General features: G+C 32.9%; 1 long non-coding RNA gene across 4 annotated transcripts in view; it reads left to right on the forward strand.

Moving 5' to 3' along the window:
- The first annotated feature begins 680 nt into the window (after window positions 1–680).
- Window positions 681–10,841, forward strand: part of LOC111085536 — a 19,210-nt gene continuing 9,049 nt past the window's right edge. For all 4 annotated transcript variants that reach the window (XR_002610360.1, XR_002610357.1, XR_002610358.1 and 1 more), the window contains exons 1-2: window positions 681–854; window positions 10,512–10,605. This is a non-coding gene — a long non-coding RNA (uncharacterized LOC111085536). The remainder of the gene's footprint in view (window positions 855–10,511; window positions 10,606–10,841) is intronic.

The raw sequence follows: 10,841 nt of genomic DNA on the forward strand, positions 1-10,841 counted from the left end.
GAAAGTTAGTACCGGTAGTCATCGGGTTAAAACTGGTTTATTCTTTCTGAATATAAGTTTGCGATACACTTAATTTCCACAGTCGCGCTATAACAAACGCTATAATTCACAACGAACGTCTCACGCGCTCAACAATACGTCTCTCTCTCGGTCCACAGTTCAATTACACATTGTTGCCGTCACTTTGTGACCGTCTTATATATATACAAAAATAACGAATCTAGTAAGCTCTCGAGAAGTCAGGAAGGGACGTGAACGTTCGAGAAGTGCATGACGTGTTACTTGTATATATTATGTATATTATGTATATATTACCAAAGAGATGAGCAGCCATAAAACAACAGATGGGTAACATAAAAGTCCCTTTTACCTACCTCTCTCTATTAACTACGAATTGTCTCTATCCCGCAATATATAACTTCGTTATAACAAATAAAATAAAAAATTTAATGTCCTTTTCTTTTTACTAATTGGGCTACTTCTTTTATCCTTGTCTCCAATGGCTGGAGTCTTCCCAGTTGAGAAGAACTAACTATGTAAACTTTTTTCCTTATGTATTATTTCAATAACATGACCTTGTAGGATTTTTAGTGTAACACAGTTAACTACAAAAAAGTATAACAATAATAAAAAAACAATAAAAAAATTGGAAACAAAAATGTATGTATATGTAACTACTAACTTCTCCTTAATGCTAAATGGCAGAGTGACGAATGTGTCTAGTTCAACTAGATCAGATGGGTGAAATTGGGGGCATATCATCTGCTGATGGCGCCCCCATAAATCGCCAAAAAAAAAATATATTGTTTAGATGGCAAAGAGGAAGATCGATAAATGACTAAGTGTCAGTGGAGGTAAGTATGTCCAGAAATATCTTTTCAGATTAGGAAAATCATTACTTGTCTACAGGGTAATGAAGTCAGTCAGAACGAGATGAACTTAAGATCTCTCTTGCCCACTTGTTATGTGAAACCAACAGATATACCGCATAACGGAAATTCAGAACAAATACTATAATGTTAAGACCATCTAGACGCAATTTTGGATGTTAGTATTATCTCACAAAAAATTGAATGGGCCGCTACTCATGGACTATCATGAGTAAAGCTAAAGGGGATTTTGCCAGTCCCTGCTGATCATAGAGCTGAATCAGTCGACATCGGTTTGCTTTTAAAACCTCCCAGGGTCACTTTATGGTTTTGACACCTATTCATTGTAGTACTCTTTGCATCTTTCTCGTGCATTCTTTGGTTGTGTTAGGGGCTGTCATCTGCAACTTGGGCCTTTTCTTAATATTATTATTATAAAGGTAACATCAGTATTTGATGCAGTTTTTTGACATATGGACCAGGCTTTCTTGAGTGCCCACTTTTCAACTGGAAAATTTTGAAGAAAAATCTTTCCCTATTAATGATTCATACAGTTTTTGAAAATGTAACTACTGAAAAACCTTGTGCCAAAAATCCAGCACTTGGGCTACATTCTGTCATTTTTCCACCTTGATGAAGATGACTACTGTTTTTCACATGTGTTCTTCTTTACCAGTTTATGTTGTACCTAGAATAGAAAGGAAACAAATTGTAAGAAGGTTTTCTCTTCTGCTGCCTTTTTTTATTTTTCTGTGATAATATTTTGGCTGTTGACTTCATTTACCACCCATTCTAAAACTACAAATATGAAACCATCACTGAAATGCATACCACCTCTGTATATTATCAAAGACAGGTGGAGAAAGTAATGTGATTTCTACAGTAAATCCAGCTATAGCAAGCTAATTAGAATAGTTATCTTGTATTAGAATACTTCCATAGATTATAAACATAAGCTTTTATTATAATATGGCATTATACTAAAGTGCAAGTTGAATTAAAATGGTGATCTCCTGTATCCATTCTGTGGACTCCTTTTCAAGCATCTCACCATGTTCCCAATTATCTGTTTTTATAAATAGACCCTTAATTATCCCTCCCAGACTTAGCTTTGTGATTTATCATTCATTTAATCCTAAAACTACCACAGTTAAAGAGATAAACACGTGTTATGTAATTCCTGTAAGTCCACTTTCAAGGACTTTTCTTGAAGGAAAAATGAGTTGATTTGGGATTAATACATTTCAATTCCTAATTATCTATACATTGTGGAATCTAAACAAGTATTAAAGCATTATGTACTCCATATATTCCCAACTGAAGTAAAGGAGTTCATGCAATTTCACGTTCAGTGATTTTTATTGAATAATGCAATTTACTCTTAACCTTTCAGTTATTGATAACAACAAATGTCTTGGCTGTTGTGTATAATGATATGACAATTTGAGTATCTACACTAGATATATGCATAAAGGAGATCACGTGCTTAAAAAAATTAACTTTATTACAAGCTCCAAATGTACATAACCCACAATATCTCTATCCTGTGTTTGGGAAATGATCAGATCAAATTATATACTTCCCAAATTGATTTTAGACTAATCTTTTTATTTACTCAAATTTCTAGTTATCTTAATAAACAACTGTAAAGGACAATGCATGATTATGGAAACATGTTACTTTGATGTTTTTATATGTAAAAATATAATGTGACAATCGGCTAATAAGAAATCTTCAAAGGATAAATGTTTACTAGTTAATCACAATAAAGGCTTGAATCACACTTACAATTTTTCTGTTTGTGTTATTGCTTTGAAATTAATCTTTTCTGCTGGCCACATGCTACTTTTAACACCCCACCATTTTTTTTTCTTTGTTTGCTGGTAAACTTAATACAAACTCAACATATTGTATGTTTGGAAAGCTGTATCCATTGTCTATCATTTAGAAATTATTATATGTTTGTAAGATACATACTCCGAGAAATTTGTCCCAGAACACTGACATCAAATTGGACACTTAAGAAAGCCTGGCCCATATGAAATTTAATGCTCAGAAAACAAAGGTAATGAAGGCATTGTGATGCAGCGGCTAATGTTGAACATTCGACCAAATGGACCTGAAGCAAGTGAGTCAATTTAAAGTATTTAAAAATTATACTTAGCATATGTCCAACAAGGGATCATTTGGTTCTTCAAGGCTGTCTTTCCACACCCACTCTTTATTTTTCAGGAAGTTGTTGATTTTTTTCTTGAACCCTTGTAAAGTGCCAGTCTTCATTATTGTCTATGGAAAGTCATTCCATAAACCAATCACCCTGTTAGGAAAATAAAACTGTCTTGACTGGATGTTTTGAAATCTTAAATGTTTGTCCTCTGACAGTTTTTTTCAGAATCTAGCAGAGGTGTTTATTGTATGAATTCTCTTTTAAACTTTAATATCATGCCTTACCCTTTTTTCTTTTCTTCTTCAACGAAACTAAGTTAAAATATCTTAACCGAGCCCCATAAAATAACCCTTCCATCCATGGAAACATCCTGGTAGACCTTCTCTGAACCTCTTTCAATAAGTCATTATCTCTTTGGTAAGAAGACCAAAGATGAATATATTATTATTCATAGTGAGGCCTCTAACTATTGACTGATAAAGAAATAACCTCTTTTGACTTTTAATCAGTATTTCTATAAACAAACAAACATTTTATTGGATTTACTACTAGCAACAGAACTTCCTCAGTGATATGAATGAATTGTCCTCCATTATGTCAAGATGCTGCACTTCATGTCATACTGTTGAGTGTTCCCATCTTATATTAAACATGATCCAGATTATGATAATCTAAATACATTGTGTAGCATTTATTATAATTAAAGATCACTTGCCAAATACATGTTTACCTAACTAATTGATCTAAGTCATTCTGTAGTATCTTGTCACAGCTAGAAATATCTAATGATTTAATCTCATCAGTAGATTTTGTCAATTTCCTATTGGTATCATTAATGTTAATAAGAAAAAGCAAAGGCCCAAGCATTGACCCTTGAAGGTCCAGTCTTGTTGAACTCCATTAATGACAATTTTTTTGCTTTCTCAGCTAACTAGTTTTTTCCCTACCTTTTACTTTATTCCTTAGTAAAAGCTCTTTGAATATACAAGTACATCAGATAATCCTCAAAAATGTTAATAAGGCAAGACTTCCATTTGGTTATTGCTTGTTGGCTGTTTTTGATATATTTTACTAATTTATTTGCAAATCTTGTTTTATCAGAATCTCTAGACTTGTTCCCATTAAAGAAATAAGTCTACCTGATCTATAATTTCCAGAGTAACACCAGTTTTTTTTACAAGATAATAGTAAATTAGCAACTTTCCAATCTTCAGTCACCTACTTATTTCTTAGACCAAAAATGAAAGAGATTCCCATATCATATTCAGACATTCATCCATGTGTATTAGAGGAAAAGGGTTGAAATGCATTACCTCGTTCACCTACTTAAAATCCACACAGCACCTTGATGTTCCTTCTTATTGACAGTCACAACTGGAGATGACCAAGCACTCTGGAGGTTGAATTATCTGATCATTCAATATCTGTTCTATTTCAGCACTGACTATGTCCCTCATATTCCAGTGAATCCTGCACAATGGCTGTTCTCTCAAATGCTTGTTATTGTATATTTAGATGACTGACTATTGTTTGACTCCATTGGCGATGTGATCTCACACACGCACGCCAAACTCCATGTAATTTACTGAGTTGCTTTTTATTTTCTAAGGACTATAAGAGACTTAGCTTTCATAGTTGCTAAGATTAAAACCTATTCACTGTCAAAATATTTAAAAGTATTAATTTAAAAATATCTCCTGCCTATACTTGTGTTTTAGATGATAAAATATATATATTTCCCACTGGCTTATATATGAAATGAAAGAATTGCATATTGTCCAGTTTCATCCAAAACTTGTTGGATGAGGTGGTTTGCTGTATGTCCATAAGAGGGACTATGCACAAGTTTTCTTCACTCTAGTAAGTATTCTGCTATTTAAGGCTAAAAATTTCAAATATTTTTGCAAACAAATTTACTAAGTTCTTTTAGTGCATGAATCTATAATCAGTTGAATGTTAGTAACTTGGTTGTTACCCAGATTTTAAAATTACAGGTTAGATTCTCCATTGCATTCATTTGGTATTCCCTTCAAGTAATTGGGTAGAACCTGCAGAATAATGGGAAATTTGATCAGGAAATGTATTAAAGAGTAAGTGTCAATTCTCTGTCTCTTGCTAAAGCTGAAGCAAATAAAGAGACTGGACATAATGAATAGTCATTATTTAACACTTTAACTCTATTAAAATTGATAAGTACATAAGACAAAAGACAGCTTCTTTCCTGGATAGATAACTCAAAGTGTCTTCTTAGACTTGTTAATTTGGAGAAAATTGTTTTAGTCAAACAAAGAACTTAAGCTTTGTTTACCAGACTGAGGTCTTGAGCCTGAGAGAGAGAGATAATAGTGTGGGCATAGTATTATATACAAAATTCTATAATGCCATCCCTCTCAGGGTGCATGTGCAACCTACATCACTGTTCATTCCATTAGAGAAATAGTCTGATTGGCCACTCAGATCTGTCTACTTTCACTTAGTATACTCAAGTTTACTGTAATTTTATCATGAGAAGGTACATGTGATGTCATAGATGAACGACTCTGAACAATAGGTTACTAGGGTAAAAGGGGCTTACTTACTTCCCTAACCACTGTTCTTTGTCAAACTACATACTCTGTACATATGTACAATGGTAAGAGTGTAAAAATGCGTGGTATGCATACATACCACACTTTTCCACTACTTATCTGCAAGCAAACTTTTACTTTCAAATTTAAAATCCAGTTAAATAATGTGCAGTAGCAATCAAGACAGCAGGGTAGCTTTCTCTCGGCCCTGTAAAACATCACATGTTGACTTAACAAAATAGATGTTACAATAACAAAATCAAAATATCACATTAAATTAGCATTACAGTTTAAGATACAAGATATTCTTTAATGAAGAAGCACATTAATCTTAGTACAAAATACAAATTTTAAAAATTTAAATTCCTTTAATATAGAATCAGTGAAATATTTCAAATACAAGAAATAGACCTTTTAACAAAACTCAATTTAATGAGTTAATTTTACATGCACAAAAAACTTACAAATGTGAAACAATAAAAACAAAACATAAAGCATTTCAAATACATCAAGAGAGGCTTTTCAAATACGTGAAATAGACCTTTTAATAAAACTCAATTTAATGAATTAATTTTACATGGACAAAAAACTGACAAATGTAAAACAATAAAAACAAAGCATACAGCATCTCAAATACATCAAGAGAGGCTTTTTAACAGGGAAACTTATTTCAATATTAAAATAGAATAATATAATACCACATCAAATATAAGAAATGAATACACCTGGTTTCTTAATATATACATGAAACCAAGATCATATGGTAATAGAACTCGGTGCCGAAATGAACATTTTATCTCTATCTATCAAAAATATAGTATAAAATCGGTGTCTTTTTCATAGAAAAACAATTTCACTGATACTTTATAACCTCACAACAGAACATAAGCTTTTCCCATTAATACTCTAGAAAATATACAAAAGCTATTCAACATAGATCAACACAATATAAAATCAATAACTACTTTCTTTATTCACTTTCATACATTTTATCACATGACTATGTGTACTGATAACTAATAAGGTATTGATGGCAAGAGTAATGTCACATACACTTGTACAAAAGTACCTGAATATAAAGATAATCACAATCAGAAGTAACATTAATGTTTTTTTGTTTTATTGGGAAACACTAGCACGCTTCACACAGTAAAAAGAAATGATCAGAACTTCAAAGGTGAGGAAGGGTTAATATTTTCATTCTGCTTTCATAGAAAATACACAACATTGCATGATGAAAAAGAAAAATTGTAAATGCATTGTATTCTTCTCCTGTACAAAGATGATTTTAAAATCTTGCATATTCTTTCAAGATGAAAGAAGGGTAATGCCTTATATTTTACTCTTGAACAAAGATCTTAAAAATAATGATACCAAAATGTTGCATACTGATAATTCAAGATGAAAGAAGAGATGTATTGTATGTCATTTGTTCACAAAAAGAATAAAAATGATTGAAAATGTTGCACAATAATGATTCAAGAATAATCAATAACTTAAATGTGGTTAAAATTACAAGTAATTACTTTGAGTTACTGAAGGAGGAGGATAAAGCTTTTAATTATTTACTTGTGTAAGTGACAATGATTAAATAATAGTAAAGATAAACATAAATGAAAGGAAAAATAAACTTTGTGGTTCTCATCCAGAGTTGTTACTGTTTAATTTCCATGGCAGGCTGGATCCTGGAGAGGTTGCAGGGACAGGTGATGTTTTCCTTGCTGGTTTTGGTGATTAGAAATCTAATGATATAGTTGTGGTCATAACAATGTCATAGAACAATATCTAATTTTACAGTGAGAGTATGAGTGGTCAAGCTAGCAGCATAATCATTTCTTCAAAACTTCTAGCACATCCAGTCAAAAAAGATAGCAAAAAAGGTCAAGTATTTGATCATACATAACAAAAGTCATGATTAGAAGTTGTGAGATCAGCTAGATTCTGATTGGTAAGAATTTCAGCTAAAAGTAAGTTTGAGTGTTGTGCCAGCAGCCATAACAAGTAACACTGCATTAGATTTGTGTACTGTGTGTATTGCCTGTAATCAATGCATTCGTTGCTTGTATGGATATCTTAATCTACCAAACTTCATTGTTTGACAAGGAACCCACTTTTTAGAAAATAAAGTTTGGAAACAGCTTGAATGCATAGGGAAAGAAACTTTATTACAAATGTACAACATATTGACAAGTTTGTCGAAACATTGTTCTTTGTAATAGTTTCTTTCATTACTGATTCAAGCTTCATTGGGTCTTACACTTAATCAACACACAGCTGTGCTGCCCATTGCTGTCATTCCCATGGCAACAGTTAACATAACTGCCTGGAGCTTTTCAACAATCCATCCATTATTATCTAGTTATCTAAATATAACTTGGGTCCAGTGGAGTAGAACTAAAAGTACTATGTCCTACATAAAAAAAAACAACCCTGGAAATACCAAGTTTTCATTTTTAATACCTAAGCTACTGTTTATATTTCACTTTTTACAACAAATTTCACCTGCTCATTAATATTTAGATTTGATCCAACTGAAATATCTTTCATTAATGCTTTAGAATACATTAGGTCAAATTGTGATTTCTCTTAAAGATAGTGTGAACTTATCCATTACTTTTCTTTCTTCAACAAAAATTGCTGCCTGATGAATATTTCAGTTTAGAAATTGAAAACATTCTTTTTCCAGCAGTAATGGAAATGTTGGATGTATCTTAAATAATGCTCTAAAAGTCGTTAATTACCTTTGACCTTGTATCTCGGTCAACATTCAGATCAAATCCCTTTATTTACACTTCTCTGTTGCTTGATAATTACATGTGTTTTCAGTGTAATTAATTCAATTGTGTTTTGCAACATTCATGAAGAACTATGTAATGTCCATGCACTTATGCAAAACTACACACATGTTTATTCATACGTGTATATTGCAGCTATAGAGTGACTTCCTCCTGCTGTTACCACAGAAACCAACAAGAGCTATCTCCACTATCTGTCTTGTTAGCTGGAATCCTGTATTGTGCTGCCACATACAAGATGTTAACATTAACATGTTTTCTTGGCATCACAAAATAACCACCAGTAGAATCCAGCCAAATTAGGAATATTGACTAAAATTCTTTAAGCTGGGATTGATAATTGTGCTTGTATTTCACTGTATATGTCGGCACACACTTGGACTAACCTAGGCTAGACATAGTATTCTACAGTAAAATGCAATTACAGCCCTAGATGGCCATCAATACTAGTAGGTGAACTATCCAGATATTGAATCATTTTAGTGTCAATTCACTCCCCTCAGTTGGTATCGTAGTAAAATAAATACAGGCATATTCAGTCAAACAAGGGTTATTCTACTTAAATTCCTAACAACCTGATTCATATTTTGAGCTGAGAAAAGATGCAACTCTTTCACTGTAAAATGTTGAGTTATGTATACATTTGTGTACTGTAGATGTTTAGCAACTTTTGCATTGTCTGCTTAGCAACAATTCTGCTACTACTTGGCTACACAGGGTGAGTGGTATTTGCAAAATGTAGTAAAAATATTTTGCCTCATTAAATTGATCAATGGCTCAAAGTAAAGTTCCCAACATCCAACTCTTGCTTGTGGTTTCAAACTTCTAACTATCATCCTCAGTCATGCAAACTTAATATTCTAGGTATTACATCCATTAACACAAGCCATCCTAACTGTGGTAATTGAGCACATGACTGCCTAACTTTGGAAAGCTAAGTCAGTCTAACATATGTACCTAATCTGAAAGAAGTGTTAGATATTTGATTGAATAGCTATCACCTGATATCCTGCAGATAACTTATGGTGAAACACTGCTCAATAGCTCAAAGTAAGGGTCATAATGCCCTTTTATTTCAGTTAATTTTAAAATTAACAAATCTGTCCTGATTTTGTAATAATAGAGTGCCAATCACATAATGTAGTACATATATTTCGTAGTCAAACACCACTTGATAGCTAAGTAAGCAAGGATTGCCAATTCCTTTCAGTCATTGATGTTATGTTCCAGTAGCTGTCCTAGCTGCTGGTAACTCAGCCAAGGTCAGGAGGTTGTTGTCAGCATCTCAGCCAATCATTGGAGCTAACATGCTGGTTTTCCACTAGTATTTCCTTGTCTGACTTCTTTCAGGCAGCCAGACAAATACTGCCAGAATCTTCTTAATTATTCAAACACTTGGTTGCTTCTCACACTCATTTATACAGATTTAGCATCTGGCAATGCACCGCTTGTCTAGGAATCTTTATTCTTGACAGTGACCTATCTGAAATACTTAAGGAAGTGGTCCAGACTTTCCTTGACTGCATCTTTCAAGATAGGGAACAGAACTTGCTTAGCATTGTACAAAGAACCTGTGGTTGCAGCATAAACTTTTCTCACTCGACCTCTCAGCTAACAACAGGCTGAAACATCACAAATACAGTATGGTGGGCATACTCATGCCTCTATACTCAGATGAGCTTTAGGTCCCTGCCCCTTGATGGCAGGATAATGAGTTAGCTAGTTTGGTTTGTTTTTTTGGTGCAAAGTTGCACATTGGTTATGTGCATAACCACCCCAATAATTGTCCAATGGATGAATAGTGACCATTTAATTAAGAATAAAAAATAAATAAACAAAAAAACTGTTTTATTTGAACCATACAAGATGCTAATATTTGAACACATGGAAAGCAGTTGTTTTATTGGCTGTCAGATGTAAGCTGAGTCACTTTGCACAAAAATACAATTTATGTATATGTTAAAGTACAAAATACAATGAACTGTTCCTAGGTCTTAATCCTTAGTGGAATTCATAGTTTTTGCAGCGTGCTTATAACTGTCTGAAACATGTCTGCTTTGTTTAGTAATTCAGAATACGGTTTTACCCTACAATGTGTGTTCTGTTTTTCTAGATTAACTGTAACTGCACATACATCATATGATGGTTCCTGATGTTCATGATAACTCCTGTAAGAAAAGTCAACACATTTTCAAATGATACAACAAGTAAGTTTTACTACTTAAGTTAGTTTTTCCAGAAATGTTTTTTTTTTGTCTAAAATCCCTATACTTTTCTAAGTCTAACAATGACTTTAGAGACAATTAACTTATGATATTATGGCTATGTTAATAGAATATTTATTTGTGATTGTACAGAAATTACCTTGTTTAGGCAGTAGCTTGGAATAACTTCCTATATAAAACTTGGTATAAGTTTAGGGTTCCATCCAGTGGTGGGATTC

This window comes from Limulus polyphemus, unplaced genomic scaffold (genome assembly GCF_000517525.1).
Source record: "Limulus polyphemus unplaced genomic scaffold, Limulus_polyphemus-2.1.2 Scaffold450, whole genome shotgun sequence".
In the NCBI taxonomy this organism is placed as follows: domain Eukaryota; kingdom Metazoa; phylum Arthropoda; class Merostomata; order Xiphosura; family Limulidae; genus Limulus; species Limulus polyphemus.